This window comes from Oncorhynchus nerka, unplaced genomic scaffold, assembly GCF_034236695.1.
Source record: "Oncorhynchus nerka isolate Pitt River unplaced genomic scaffold, Oner_Uvic_2.0 unplaced_scaffold_1018, whole genome shotgun sequence".
NCBI lineage: Eukaryota > Metazoa > Chordata > Actinopteri > Salmoniformes > Salmonidae > Oncorhynchus > Oncorhynchus nerka.
In genome coordinates, this window is record NW_027040285.1 from 215,003 (window position 1) to 231,439 (window position 16,437).

Below are 16,437 nucleotides of genomic sequence, written 5' to 3' on the forward strand. Positions count from 1 at the left end.
CGTCTAGCCTAGTGCTAGGCTCAGTATCAATCTTTAACACGTTTGCAAATTGAACCAGTTGATACGTCAACCGAAAATCGTTTAAAACACTGAGATTAGATAATGTACATTAACATGGTCTAAAACGTCAATCTTTCAGTTTTATGTTGGCTAGCAAGCTACCGACGTGGTTGAAAGAGTTGGCGCCTTGTTGTTCCTGAAGAAGCGTCCCGTCCAGTCCATTATACGTCACGAAAGAAGAGTCAGCTGAAAGACGCTCGTCGCCATCTGCTGGCTGGAGTGGGTAACGCAGCTTGGAAACAATACACTACACTTTTTGTATTGGAAAGAACGTCATAATTATTTAATAATAAGCTGATACATTTTCTCTTCCAAATAATACGTTCCTGTACACAGACGTAGAAGCTCAATATGAACATGTAGATGATTAATAAATACTTATATGAAGGTAGTGTGTTGATATACATTTTCTCTGTTAATTTTTCACATTCTTTTTTATCTACATGTGACCATACTATTCCCTTAAAGCCACGCTCTATAAGATACAAATCATCCTGTAAACAACAGAACAAATGCATCACATGCAAATAGCACTTGATTATCTGTAGTGCTTTACACTGGGTAGACAAAACATTAAGAACAGCTGCTCCTTCCATGACATAGACTGACCAGGTGAATCCAGGTGAAAGCTATGATCCTTTACTGATGTCACTGATGTTAAATGCACTTCAATCCGTGTAAATGAAGGGGAGGAGGCCAGTTAAATAAGGATTGTTAAGTGAAATGAGACATGGATTGTGTATGAGTACCATTCAGAGGGTGAATTGGGAAGACTAAATATTTAAGTGCCTTTGAACGGGGTATGGTAGTAGGTTCCAGGCGCACCGATTTGTGATTTGTTTTTCCAACTCAACAGTTTCCCATGTGTACCAAGAATGGTCCACCACCGTAACAGTGGAGGTCAGTGCCGTTTAAGATGAGGGAGAACCATTTTGTTTTTCATGGGCATGTCCTTATTTCTACTACAGCATGTTGGATGACTGTCATTCATATCCCATTCACCCTGTTCAACGTAACAGCGATAGGTCTAGGATACTACATTATACTCACATTTTCCCTATACCCATCATGAGGTAGCTACAACCTAGTCTATGAATGAAAGTTTACAACGTAGGTGCACACAGGTTGAGAGAAAATTTAAGGTGACAGACAGTGACACATTCAATACCACTCTCACCTGCTGATCTAGGATGTAATCATTAGTCCAGCAGTTGCAAACGAGAGTTGTTTAAAAACAAATTCAGGTATGTTTATCCCCGTTTTGTTCCAGGGAAGAAATGTTTTTCAACAGAATCGTCGGAATGAATACACCCCTGATCATGTGTAAACACAGTTCACTTTCATTACAGCCACGTTGTATTCCTTCTCTCCTCCTCTCACCTTTTCCCTTCGCTTCTGGACTTCAATGCACAACACATCAGCTGTATGTGACCAGGTGAAAAAAAACGTTTCCAAAACCTCGTAGGTTTGTATTGAAGTCAAATTACTCAGAGGAGAAACGGAAACTCGCTGTTCAGGCTTCAACATGGTGCTACCCTACATAATGCTGCTGTGGCTACTGTAGACCTTCATGTTTTCATCAATTATTTGGTGACGTGATTATTTTTAATATAGTTTATAGCCTCCCCTTCCTCCTCTGAGGAGCCTCCCCTTCCTCCTCTGAGGAGCCTCCCCTTCCTCCTCTCAGGAGCCTCCCCCTCCTCCTCTCAGGAGCTTCCCCTTCCTCCTCTGAGGAGCCTCCCCTTTCTCCTCTGAGGAGCATCCCCTTCCTCCTCTCAGGAGCCTCCCCTTCCTCCTCTGAGGAGCCTCCACTGCACCCAAAGGAAGCATTGGAGTCAACATGGGCCAGCATCCCTGTGGAAAGCTTTCGACACCTTGTCGAGTCCATGCCCCGATGAATTGAGGCTATTCTGAGGGAGAAAGGGGAGGGTCCAACTCCATATTAGGAAGGTGTTCGAAATGTTTGGTATAATCAGTGGATATATCTGCCATTTAGCAGACACTTTTATCCAAAGGGATTTGCAGTCATGTGTACAAACACTTTACATATGGGTGGTCCCAGGAATCAAACCCACTACCCTGGTTTAACAAGCACTATACTCCACCAACTGAGCTACAGGACCACAAGGAATGATCAAGGAATGACGCAGATATACACACACAGCCTGAGTTTCAGAAATATAATTGAATCAAAGACCGTAACATTGAAACTGACATACTTCATATTTAGTTACAATCAAATATTATTTGTCACATGCGCTGAATACAACAGGTGTAGATCTTAACGTGAAATGCTTACTGACAAGCCTATCACCAACAACGTAGATAAGAAAAATAAGGGTTAAGAAAATATTCCCAAAATAAAACGTTTAAAAAAGTAACATAAAAAAACAATAACGAGACAAAATACAGGGGGGTACTAGTACAGAGTTAATGTGGAGGCTATATACAGGGGGTACCAGTACAGAGTTAATGTGGAGGCTATATACAGGGGGTACCAGTACATAGTCAATGTGGAGGCTATATACAGGGGGTACCAGTACATAGTCAATGTGGAGGCTATATACAGGGGGTACCGGTACAGAGTCAATGTGGAACCTATATACAGGGGGTACCAGTACAGAGTCAATGTGGAGGCTATATACAGGGGGTACCAGTACAGAGTCAATGTGGAGGCTATATACAGAGGTTACCAGTACAGAGTCAATGTGGAGACTATATACAGGAGATACCAGTACAGAGTCAATGTGGAGGCTATATACAGGGGGTACCAGTACAGAGTCAATGTGGAGGCTATATACAGGGGGTACTAGTACAGAGTCAATGTGGAGAATATATACAGGGGGTACCAGTACAGAGTCAATGTGGAGGCTATATACAGGGGGTACCAGTACAGAGTCAATGTGGAGGCTATATACAGGAGGTACCAGTACAGAGTCAATGTACTGAGGTACAGATCAGGAGCAGGTGTTGAAATAAAATACATACAGCTTTATACAGTTTGATTTAATGAGGCTTAATGACCAAAAGCACAATTCTATTTTTGTAAACATGAGACAAGTGTAAGAGCATATGTATGTTCTCTCATGAACTTTAAGTAGCCTTTATTTGATGTGATATAATCCTTTCGAGACAGGATTGTGTCACGGATCTGGGGAAGTGGACCAAAGCATTTCTGCAGCATTGAAGGTCCTAAAGAACACAGTGGCTGCCATCATTCTTAAATGGAAAGTTTGGAACCACCAAGACTTCATAGTGCTGGCCGCCCAGCCAAACTGAACAATTGGGGGAGAAGGGCCTTGTTCAGGGACGTTACTGAGAACCCGATGGTCACTCTGACAGAGCTCAAGAGTTCCTTTGTGGAGATGGGAGAACCTTCCAGAAGGACAACCATCTCTGCAGCACTCCACCAATTTGGCCTTTTTGGTAGAGTGGCCAGACGGAAGCCACTTCTCAGTAAAAGGCACATGAAAGTCTGTTTGGAGTTTGCCAAAAGGCACCTAAAAGACTCTCAGACCATGAGAAACAAGATTCTCTGATCTGATGAAACCAATATTAAACTCTTTGGCCTGAATGCCAAGCGTCAGGTCTGGAGGAAACCTGGCACCACCCCTACGGTGAATCGTGGTGATGGCAATATCATGGTGTTATTGGGGATATTTTTCAGTGGCAGGGACTGGGAGACTAGTCAGGATCGAGGGAAAGATGTACGGAGCAAAGTACAGAGAGATAATTGATGAAAACCTGCTCAAGAGCACTCAGGACCTCAGACTGGGAAAAGGTTCACCTTCCCACAGGACAACGACCCTAAGCACACAGCGAAGACAACATAGAAGTGGCTTTGGGACAAGTCTCTGAATGTCCTTGAGTGGCCCAGCCAGAGCCCGGATTTGAACCTGATCGAACAACTCTGAAGAAATCCTGAAAATAGCTGCGCAGTGACACTCTCCATCCAAACTGACAGATCTTGAGAGGATCTGCAGAGAAGAATGGGAGAAACTCCACAAATACAGGGGTGCCAAGATTGTAGTGTCATACCCAAGGCGGCTTGAGGCTATAATCACTGCCAAAAGTGCTTCAACAAAGCACTGAGTTAAGGTTCTGAATACTTATTTAAATGTGATATTTCAGTTTTAATTTTAAAATGCATTTTGCAAACATTTCTAAAATCCTGTTTTTGCTTCGTCATTATAGGGTGTTGTTGTGCAGATTCATGAGGAAAACCTCCCAATTGAATCAATTTCAGAATATTCCAGTAAATTCAGGAAGTAAACTGAAAATTCAAATTATCTTCTATGGTTTTCAATGAGGAAAATGTGGAATTTGGTTTACTTTCTGAATTGACTGGAATTTAAATGGATTTGACTCCAACCCTGGTTTTACTACAAATCTGTCAACGTCATCATTTAGTCAATCGATGTTATAATGCATAAAGCTCACAGATGTGATTGTTCTCATTCAGAGTAAATTATTCTAATTGAATAAAACAGAATTAAACAAATCAAATGTATTATGCACCTGAATAACTTCAACAACCTGGTTGATTCTCTGCTCAACAACACTGACTGTGAATCAATCTGGTTGATTCTCTGGTTGATTCTCTGCTCAACAACACTGACTGTGAATCAATCTGGTTGATTCTCTGGTTGATTCTCTGCTCAACAACACTGACTGTGAATCAATCTGGTTGATTCTCTGCTCAACAACACTGATCGCGTCAAACTTTGCTGTGTGTCCAGGCTGTCACTTCTGTCATCAGCTACTAACACCAGTGCTGCACCTTTGTCCTTGTCCCTGGATGACGTCTTCCTGCTCCCTCTTCCATAGTGAGAACATTGATGGCTCAACATGGTTTTCTGAGAGACTGGATGAATGCTGAATGCTCCCTCTTCCATAGTGGGAACACTGCTGACTCAACATGGGCTTCCTGGTTATGAAAGAAAGTGTGATGGTCAATGGTAGCCACTCCCATTGTTTGAAGCAGTTGTAGTCTTTGTTGGCATGGATCGACCACTCCCCCACCTGACCACAGGACCAGAATTGCTGTCTGATCTTCATCACCGCCCTTGGAGTCTCTTCACTGTCTGATCTTCATTCCTACAGCCTTCATCACCGTCCCTGGAGTCTCTTCACTGTCTGATCTTCATTCCTACAGCCATCACCATCCCTGGAGTCTCTTCACTGTCTGATCTTCATTCCTACAGCCTTCATCACCGTCACTGGAGTCTCTTCACTGTCTGATCTTCATTCCTACAGCCTTCATCACCATCCCTGGAGTCTATTCACCGAGTAAGTAAAGATAGTTTAAGAAACCTCTCCCATTCTACTTCTCTATTATCTTTGTTTAGAAATAGTCATTTGTGTGACCTAATGATTTTCCCTACAATTTCTTTTAAGGGTTTAGAAATATAGAAATGGTAGAATGAGGAATGTCAGAGTCTGGAATATAAATATATACAATTTGTTTAAAATGTATATGATGGTGTGTCTAGACATTATGGACCGTATATGAATTAATTACAATAATTAATTACATTAATTATTGTGGTGTCAGCATCATGTTATGGGTATGCTTGTCACTGGCAGGGAAGAGGGAGATTATCAGGATCAAAAGAAATATGAAAGGAGCAAAGTGTAGACTTTGTATAGGCACTGTACAGCCTTAACTGTGGAGTGACCCCATAAAATGGGATATCAGCCAACTCAGTGGCAACCACTGAACACAAATATGTATAGGTTACACAAATATTAGTCTCTTAGCTCTTATTGCAGGACTTTGACTGTGGTACATCACCCTCCATAACCAACCTATTGTGTGTATTGAACATTCATATTGGACAGCCTTACCTATAGAGTAGCACCACCACCCATCAGCCCATTCTCTTCTTGATGTCAAAGCTGCATTGTATTGTTGCTATAGGAGTTTATGATTAATAATCCTATGATGTCACCATACTATTCATTTAAAGCCCCTCTGTCAGATATAAATCATCAGAGTGGGAAACCAACTGACATGGAAACAATGGAGCAAATGTATCACTATCAGAGGGGTGAATTATGACATCATATAGAACTACTCAAATATCACTTGACATTCATCAAAACTATCATTCCAAATTCACTTGATTATCAGAGGGGTGAATTATGACATCATATAGAACTACTCAGACATTCCAAATCAGGCTTCATCCACATCATGAAGGTGGATATTGATCCAACCATTTCAAAAGTAATGACCGGGCTGATGGAAACAGGATATGCCTGTACACTTTTATAAATGCCGACAGACGATTTGTTACTTCGTTTGACAATTTGTTTGTATGTTTGTGTCAGTAAAAATGTCTAAGCGAGAAATGGCTGTGGAAACTCCTTTATGATAACAATCACATCTTAGTTAACTTGGAGTCACATGATATGTTGTGTGGTCCTCCCACTATGACTTGAGAAACCATGTAGTTTATTAGGCTACAGATGAAATAAGTTATGAACTTCACAGGGTGGTGAAAGTGCATGTGATGAGCTTGATGCTCCTTTCCAATACATTTTGAGGTTCTTATTCTGGTGACATGATGATCGATGCTTGGTTGCCATTTGACAAATAAAATAATAATCTCATCATTCGGGTAACAACGTTTATTCAACCAGTGGGAGGCTTGTAAATGCCCCCAGGAAAGTCGAAAGAGGAACTCTTCATTGAGACAATAATAAACAGCAATCCATGGGCGAGTTGTGGTGGATATTATAAACTAAGGATCTGCTGGAGTCCAAGTCAAACCAAGATTCTTTATTTCTGAGCTCAGAGAGAATAACAGAGTTACACAGCACAGTGGAGACAGTCTGAATACCTGAAGCATTGAGTGATTAGCACATATCTTTATAGTTTCCTGTTCCTGGGAGGGACTTTATTCATACAAGGATGCAGGTGTAGCTGGTTTGCAACACAGAATGATAGTCCCAAGAAGAGGAGATTATAATAGGACAGTTTCACAAGGTTAGTCACATACTCAGTTATGTGGACACACAAACAATTAACATTTTCCATTACAGAGTCTGAACATTTTCATTTCATTAAATCATCAGTGGGCTACAATGCAGATGTCAACAATGGAACAAATGCATCACATCCAAATATCACTTGATTATCTGTAGTGCTGGAGGAATGACACACTCAGATACACACAAAGAGTTTAAAAAAAGGACAATTTAAAAGAAGGAACCTGATCTTCTTTATATTCAAACTGACATACTCCATATTCAATTCATGTTTTCTAATAAAAACAAACAAATATATGTTTGAGTATACCCTGTACCATTTAATTTCATATGGTAAAGACAGGTAAACACATTGTCAGTCAACAATATAAGACAACGGGAGCACTGTGTATGTTCTCTGATGAATTTTAAGTCAATGTGATGTGAAATATCAACATACACGCTAAGAAAAGTAATTTCTCTCTCCTGTGTGGATTCTCTAATGACGTTTAAATCACTGTTATGAGTAATATGTTTTCCCACATTCTGAGCTTTTCTAAGCCTTCTCCTCTGTGTGTAGTCTAATGTGTTCTTTCAGGCTTCCTAAATGGGCAAAAGCTTTGCACCCTGGGAGGAGTGGTAAGGCTTCTGCCCTGTGTGTATTCTCTCGTGTTGGTTCAGGCATGCTTTCCGGCTGAAACTCTTTCCACACTGGGAGCAGTGGTAAGGCTTCACTCCTGTGTGGATTATCTCGTGTTGGTTCAGGAATGCTTTCCGGCTGAAACTCTTTCCACACTGGGAGCAGTGGTAAGGCTTCTCTCCCGTGTGTATTCTCTCGTGCTGTTTCAGCTCCCCCGAACGGACGAAACACTTTCCACATTGGGAGCAGTGGTAAGGCTTCTCTCCTGTGTGTATTCTCTCGTGTTTTTTCATGTGTCCTCTCCTATTGAAACACTTTCCACATTGGGAGCAGTGGTAAGGCTTCTCTCCTGTGTGTATTATCTCGTGTTGGTTCAGGCATGCTTTCCGGCTGAAACTCTTTCCACACTGGGAGCAGTGGTAAGGCTTCTCTCCTGTGTGTATTCTCTCATGTTGGTTCAGGCATGCTTTCCAACGGACTGAAACTCTTTCCACACTGGGAGCAGTGGTAAGGCTTCTCTCCCGTGTGTATTCTCTCATGTTGGTTCAGGTTTAGTCTCTGGTTGAAACACTTTCCACATTGGGAGCAGTGGTAAGGCTTCTCTCCTGTGTGTATTCTCTCATGAGCTTTCAGGTGTGCTTTCTGGTGAAAACTCTTTCCACACTGGGAACATTGGTAAGGCTTCTCCCATGTGTGCATTTTCTCATGTTGTTTCAGGTCCCATAACCGGTTACAACTCTTTCCACAGTGGGAGCAGTGGTGTCGTCTTGCTAGTTTGGACGTCCCTGGCTCTGGTTCCTCCGAGTCTGGCCTTTCTCCTGCCAAAGACAGTGTTATTTTTAAATAGAGACCGAATGAAACCACATGATAAAACAACCTTGCTACGAGGGGAAATCCTAAATCAGATCTCTCAATAACCCGAGGCCAGTTTTAACAATCTTAGCGTGATTTTAAAACAAATGTAGAGCTTCCTGGTAATTACTGCTATGTTTACATTACTTATTCATCCTGCTTTACAAGTCAGAACACAAAAAACTAGACAGTTCTAGGACACTGAAGACACAGACGTCGCTGGATTCCAATTGAACAGGTGGTTCTAAATATATAACATTCATAGCTGTATGATACAGAATGTGACCTACACACTTCCTTAAACATAAAATAACTAAAGAAGTAATTTTGTGTGGAAGTCCAAAACTTGTTTTTACGTCGAAGATACAAAGCACATCAGTAACATCTCCCCGTTGTTGAAAGGGTTCGACACATTGCTGTTTAAATGGACCAATTTCTTATTTAGACATTCACAGATTTTCAACATTTTGATTATCGCTGATGTCATATTTTGGGTAAATGTTCCTAAAACTGATAGTAACAACAAAAAACTAAAATATAAACGCAACATGTAAAGTGTTGGATGTTTCATGAGCATCACTGTTAGTCAACATTTTTTCTTTGCCAAGATAATCCATCCACCTGACAGTGTGGCATATCAAGAAGCTGATTGAACAGCTTGGTTATTACACAGGTGCACCTTGTACTGGGGATAATAAAAGGCAACTCGCAAATGTGCAGTTTGTTCACACAACAATGCCACAGGTCTCTGAGGGAGCGGGCAATTGGCATGCTGATTGCAGGAATGTCCACTGGAGCTGTTAGACATTTACATTTACATTTAAGTCATTTAGCAGACGCTCTTATCCAGAGCGACTTACAAATTGGTGCTTTCACCTTATGACATCCAGTGGAACAGCCACTTTACAATAGTGCATCTTTAAGGGGGGGTGAGAAGGATTACTTTATCCTATCCTAGGTATTCCTTAAAGAGGTGGGGTTTCAGGTGTCTCCGGAAGGTGGTGATTGACTCCGCTGTCCTGGCGTCGTGAGGGAGTTTGTTCCACCATTGGGGGGCCAGAGCAGCGAACAGTTTTGACTGGGCTGAGCGGGAAATTTAATGTACAGTCAAAAGGTTGGACTCACCTACTCATTCAAGGGTTTTTCTTTATTTTTACTATTTTCTACATTGTAGAATAATAAAGACATCAAAATGATTAAAAAACACATGGAATCATGTAGTAACCACAAGTGTTAAATCAAAATATATATTTTATTCTTCAAAAGTTGCCACCCTTGCTTTCTCTCAAACAGCTTCACCTGGAATCCTTTTCCAACAGTCTTGTAGGCATTCCCACATATGCTGAGAACTTGTAGGCCGCTTTCCCTTCACCTCTGCGATCCAACTCATCCCAAACCATCTTGATACAATACTTTAGATTCAAAGGTACCAAAAAGTACAGTAAAAATTACTTCCATCTCTGGAAACCAAAAAAAAATAAACAAGATAAAATAAAAAACGGTGGGGGATTGTGTCTGGGGATTGTGTAGGCCAGGTCATCTGATGCAGCACTACATCACTCTCCTACTTGATCAAATAGCTCTTACACAGCCTGGAGGTGTGTTGGGTCATTGTCCTGTTGAAAAACAAATGACAGTGGGACTAAGCCCAAACCAGATGGGATGGCATAAAGCTGTAGAATGCTGTGGAAGCCATGCTGGTTAAGTGTGACTTGAATAAATAAATCAATGACATTGTCAACAGCAAAGCACCCGCACACCATCACATCTCCTCCTCCATGCTTCACGCTGGGAACCACACATGCAGAGATAATCTGTTCATCTACTCGTCTCACAAAGACATGACGCTCAGATCAAAAAATCTCAAATTTGGACTCATCAGACCCAAGGACAGATATCCACCGGTCTAATGTCCATTGCTTGTTTCTTGGCCCAAGCAAGTCTCTTCTTCTTATTGGTGTCCTTTAGTAGTGGTTTCCTTGCAGCAATTCGACCATGAAGGCCTGATTCACGCAGTCTCCTCTGAACCGATGATGTTGAGATGTGTCTGTTTCTTGAACTTTGTGAAGCAATTATTTGGGCTGCAAGTTCTAAGGCTGGTAACTCTAATGAACTTTTGCATCAGAAGTAACTCTGGATCTTCCATTATTGTGGTGGTCCTTAAAGTAATGTTGGACTGTTGTTTCTCTTTGCTTATTTGAGCTGTTATTGACACCATATGGACTTTCTTTTACCCAATAGGGTTATCTTCTGTATGCCACCCCTACCTTGTCACAACACAACTGATTGGTTCAAACACATTAACACCTGTTATGGCTAGGGATTCCGCTAGCGGAACATTTCGACAACATCCGGTGAAATTGCAGAGTGCAAAATATATTTTTTTAAAATTAGAAATATTTAACTTTCATGCATTCACAAGTGCAATACCACAAATTAAAGTTTAAGACTCCATAATGTTTCATCATTAGATGCTACAAGGCTCCTTTAAGACTCCATAATGTTTCATCATTAGATGCTACAGTCCTCCTTTAAGACATCATGTTTAGAATGTGTCTGGAAGCGCTACTCTATCTATTCTACTCTCATCCTTTCGGTTTTAATAATATTTTATAATAATAATGTTATAATAGGTAATAACTAAGTTTAATAACTAGGGTTAATACCTGCCTGGCGCACCAACAAAATATTTATTTAGCCCTCTCTAACAATACCGCTACAGAATTAGCATAGTAGGCCATGTAACTTAACCTGTAGTGACACCCAGCCCGTGAACGGGACCGTTACCATCATCTGACACTAATTAGCATAACGCAACGGACATAAATGAAATATATTGGAACACAGCTTTGCCTTTTGTTAATCACCCTGTCATCTCAGATTTTCAAAATATGCTTTACAGCCAACGCTAGACAAGCATCTGTGTAAGTTTATCATAGCCTAGCATAGCATTATGCCTTGCTAGCAGCAGGCAAACTTGTCACGGAAATCAGAAAAGCAATCAAATTAAATCGTTTACCTTTGATGAACTTCGGATGTTTTCACTCACGAGACTCCCAGGTAGACAGCCAAAGTTCATTTTTTCCCAAAATATTATTTTTGTAGGCGAAATAGCTCCGTTTGTTCTTCATGTTTGGCTGAGAAATCGCCCGGAAATTGCGGTCACAACTCCGAAAAATATTCCAAATTAGCTCCATAATATCGACAAAAACATGGCAAACGTTGTTTAGAATCAATCCTCAAGGTGTTTTTCTAATATCTATTTGATAATATATCCGTCGGGACAATTCCTTTTTCTCAAGGACCGATTGGAGTAATGGCTACCTCTGCACTTTACACGAGAATCTCTCTCGGAGCCACCATGTGACCACTTACGCAATGTGCCCCCATACGGCTATTCTTCAATAGAAATGCGTAAAACTACGTCACAATGCTGTAGACACCTTGGGGAATACGTAGAAAGCATAAGCTTGTTGATGGTACATTCAAAGCCATATAGGGAGTCATTGGAACGCAGCGCTTTCAAAACCTGGGGCACTTCCGGATTGGATTTTTCTCAGGCTTTCGCCTGCAACATCAGTTCTGTTATACTCACAGACAATATCTTTACAGTTTTGGAAACGTTAGAGTGTTTTCTATCCAAAGCTGTCAATTATATGCATATTCTAGTATCTTTTACTGACAAAATATCCCGTTTAAAACGGGGATGTTTTTTTCCAAAAATGAAAATAGTGCCCCCTAACACCAAGAGGTTTTAAGGTAATCAGAAATATTTAGGACTAACTTATTCCTTGACACCCATTCTGATACTAACTGCAGCTCTATGTTAAGTGTTGAAGTCATTTCAGTCGATGTAGTAGCTGACATGTACAGTGTTGAGTCAACGCATACATAGACTCACTGGCTTTACTCAAATGTCATTGGCATGTTGTTGGTAAAGATTTAAAAAAAGTAGGTGCCAAACAGCTGCCCTGGGGAATTCCTGATTCAAACTTGATTTTGTTGTACAGGCTTCCATTAAAGAACACTCTCTGTGTTCTTTTAGACAGGTAGCTCTGGGGCGGCAGGTAGCCTAGTGGTTAGAGCGGTAGGCCAGTAACCGAAAGATTGCTGGATCGAAACCCTGAGCTGACAAGGTAAAAAACTCTGTCGTTCTGCCCCTGAACAAGGCAGTCCTAGGCCATCATTGAAAAAAAGAATTTGTTTATAACTGACTTGCCTAGTTAAATAAAGGTTACATTTTAAAAGAAAAACTCTTTATCCACAATATAGCAGGGGGTGTAAAGCCATTTTTATCATCAATGTCTCTCAGCCAATCAGTCATTTGTAAGTGCTGTGCTAGTTGAATGAACTTCCCTATAAGCTGAACGTCTATATTTGTTTACTTTGTATCAGGTCAAATATATTTTTTCCAAAATTGTAATGGTTGGTAACAGGCTGATTGGTCGGCTATTTAAGGCTGATTGTCGGCTATTTAAGCCAGTAAAGGGAATGCTTTACTTTCTTGGGTAGTGGAATTACTGTATTATCTTATATTTTACTATTATCCTCAATTTTCCATCCACGTTGTCAGACACCAGTGACTTGTCATTGTTGATTTTATTTGCGCAAAATTTCATTGAAGATGCTCCAAAATATTTTTACTATCATTCTTCATGTCATTTATCTTTGTTTCATAGTGTAGTTTCTTCTTTATATTGAGTTTAGTCACATTATTTCTCAATTTGCAATAGGTGTCACGAATATTACCGAAGGTGGCTCCCCTCCCTGTTCGGGTGGCGCTCGGCGGTCGTCGTCGCCAGGTCTACTAGCTGCCACCGATCCTTTTTCGTTTGGTTTTGTCTAATTGTTTTCACCTGTTCATTGTTTGGTTGTTAGGGTGGTAAGTTTGTTTCCCCACTTCTGTTAGATATAGACTTTCATTGAGCAATAAGTTTCATTCTTCATGTCATTTATCTTTGGTTCATGTGTAGTTTCTTCTTTTTATTCAGTTTAGTCAAATGATGTCTCAATTTGCAATACATTTGCCAATCAGTTATACAGCCAGATCTATTTGCCATCTCTTTTGCCTCCCTCTTCATCATACCATTTTTTAATTCCTCATCAATCCACGTGTATTTAACAGTTTTTACAGTCATTTTCTTAATGGTGCTGCTTATTAGTAACTGGGATAAGCAGCTTCAAATGTGTCAAGGGCAGCGTCTGGTTGCTCATCATTACACACCACAGACCAACAAATATTATTTACATCAATAACATAGGAATCACTACATCTGATGGATCTGGATACTGCTTTAAAACCCATTTCTGCAGCATTAGTAAAGATATGATCAAACCATGTTGATGATTTCATTCCTCTACTGTTTGTCACTACCCTGGTAGGTTGATTGATAACCTGAACCAGGTCGCCAGCACTGGTTACAGTTTGAAGCTTTCGTTTGAGTGGGCAGCCTGATCACAGCTTTTCTTCAGTACTAGTTAATTAATTACCAAAGACTTGAGTTTAGTTTGCCTGTTCTACAGTCTTGTAAAGATAGGGGTTTGACTGGGACAGGCAATGTAACATCCATAATGTTTTAAGGAAAAGTTTTTGTAAAAAAAGCACCTTACATTGGATCATCTTGAAACTTTCTCTCCAAAGCTAACTTTCATCAAGGTTTTATATGGTCTATTGGTTTCTCTCTTTTCATTGGCAGAATCCTTTTTCAGTGTTATGATATTCATAACATCCATATACACCAGTCTATCTTCCTGTCAACTAACAGAACTCTGCTGGTTGTCCTGGTAACAGATACCGTGGGCAGATCTATTGTATTTGTTCAAACTAAACTACAGTACTTACTTTGTGGTGTCAAATCTGATCCTTTCTTCTCTTCTCCTCCTCTCACAGTTCCACTCAGCCCCGTTGTTTTCCTGCAGTCCACCAGCAGCACAGACAACTTCTTCATACCCAGCAGTAAGGCTACCGGGAGAGGCACGATACAGGGACTCCAGGAGGGAGGAAGGGCTAGTGTTGTCCTGGTAACCATAAAGAGGGGACACAGACGCACATCATTATGGATGCTGATGTCACTGTTGTCATAAAGTGCTTTACAGAAACCCAGCCCCCAAGCGAGAGAAAGCTGTTTGCTAGACCAGACCAAGCTGTACCATCTGGTGTTCTGATCTGGAGAGACTTCTCTGGCTCTGGATGCTGATGTCACTGTTGTCATAAAGTGCTTTACAGAAACCCAGCCCAGACCCAGAGAGAGCTAGACCAGACCCAGAGAGAGAAAGCTGTATACTAGACCAGACCAAGCTGTACCATCTTGTGTTCTGATCTGGAGAGACTCTTCTCTTCCTCGTCAGCATCAGGATGTTGTTGAAGCTCCCCAGAGGATCCACCATAGTCATGTCTCTCTCCTGTGTTAATGAGAACATCAAAATGAGTAGTAAACTTATAACCGTCTCATAAAATCATAGGGTCTTACAAGAGGCATGAATATGTCCCTTTGATATTTTAAGTAGAGATTATGCTTCAATATTGAATTTTAAAAGCCTGTTATACTAGATGAGGGGAACTTTAATGTAGACCACATGGAGAATTCAATACATCGAATTGAAAAGTCCCTAAAATATATGAACCAATGGCAGATTGACCCTTTAACAATTCCTACAGTACTGAACAACATATTCAAGTGTAGAACTTCAGTAGAATAACACTTTAAAACCACACATTAGTTCAACAACGGCATAGTTTGTGTCCCTGTTAAAGACAGTACTCACTGGTGTTAATCTGATATTCTGTCTCTTCCTCTTTCACTCCAAAAACGTCTTCCTCCTTCACCTTTATTGAGATAGCATCCTCTTCCTCTCTAAACGGTTCTTTCTCTTCTATCACTATAACAGCCTCCTCTTCCTCCTTTTTCATTCTGAAATGTTCTTTCACAATAACAGCATCTTCTTCCTTCACTATAACAGCCTCCTCTTCCTCCTTTTTCATTCTAAAAGGTTCTTTCACTATAACAGCATCTTCTTCCTTCATTATAACAGTCTCCTCTTCCTCCTTTTTCATTCTGAAATGTTCTTTCACTATAACAGCATCTTCTTCCTTCATTATAACAGTCTCCTCTTCCTCCTTTTTCATTCTGAAATGTTCTTCATTATAACAGTCACTAAACAGCATCTTCTTCCTTCATTATAACAGTCTCATCTTCCTCCTTTTTCATTCTGAAATGTTCTTTCACTATAACAGCATCTTCTTCCTTCACTATAACAGTCTCATCTTCCTCCTTTTTCATTCTAAAAGGTCCTTTCTCTTCTTTCACTGTAACCTCATCCTCTTCTTCAATGTTCAGCGCCAGAACGTCTTTCTCCAAACAGCAGACCTCCTCTTCTATAGCAGGGATGAGTAGTTTAATGAACTCATGGTCAGGGATGTTAGCTATAGTTAGTTAGCATTAGCGAATAGCCTAGGGCTAGGCTCAGCATAAATCTTGAACAAGTTTGCAAATTAGGTTACAGTTAACCAGTTAATACGTCAACAGAACTGTGTTTAAAACACTGAGATTAGATAATGTACATTAAGATGGTCTAAAGCGTCAATCTTTCACTTTTATGTTGGCTAGCAAGCTACCGACGTGGTCGAAAGAGTTGGCGCCTTGTTGTTCCTGAAGAAGCGTCCGTCCAGTCCATTATACGTCACGCAAGAAGAGACAACTGAACGACGCTCGTCGCCATCTGCTGGCTGGAGTGGGTAACGCAGTTTGGAAACAATAGTGACAACACTTTTTGTATTGGAAAGAACGTCATAATTATTTAATAATAAGCTGATACATTTTCTCTTCCAAATAATACGTTCCTGTACACAGACGTAGAAGCTCAATATGAAAATGTAGATGATTAATAAATACTTATATGAATAGGTAGTGTGT

The 16,437-nt window shown here is 40.5% G+C and overlaps 1 pseudogene; it reads right to left on the minus strand.

Moving 5' to 3' along the window:
* The window catches only part of LOC135570231 (zinc finger protein 883-like), a 25,965-nt pseudogene extending 10,307 nt beyond the window's left edge, over window positions 1–15,658 (minus strand).
* Between the last annotated feature and the right edge of the window lie 779 nt (window positions 15,659–16,437).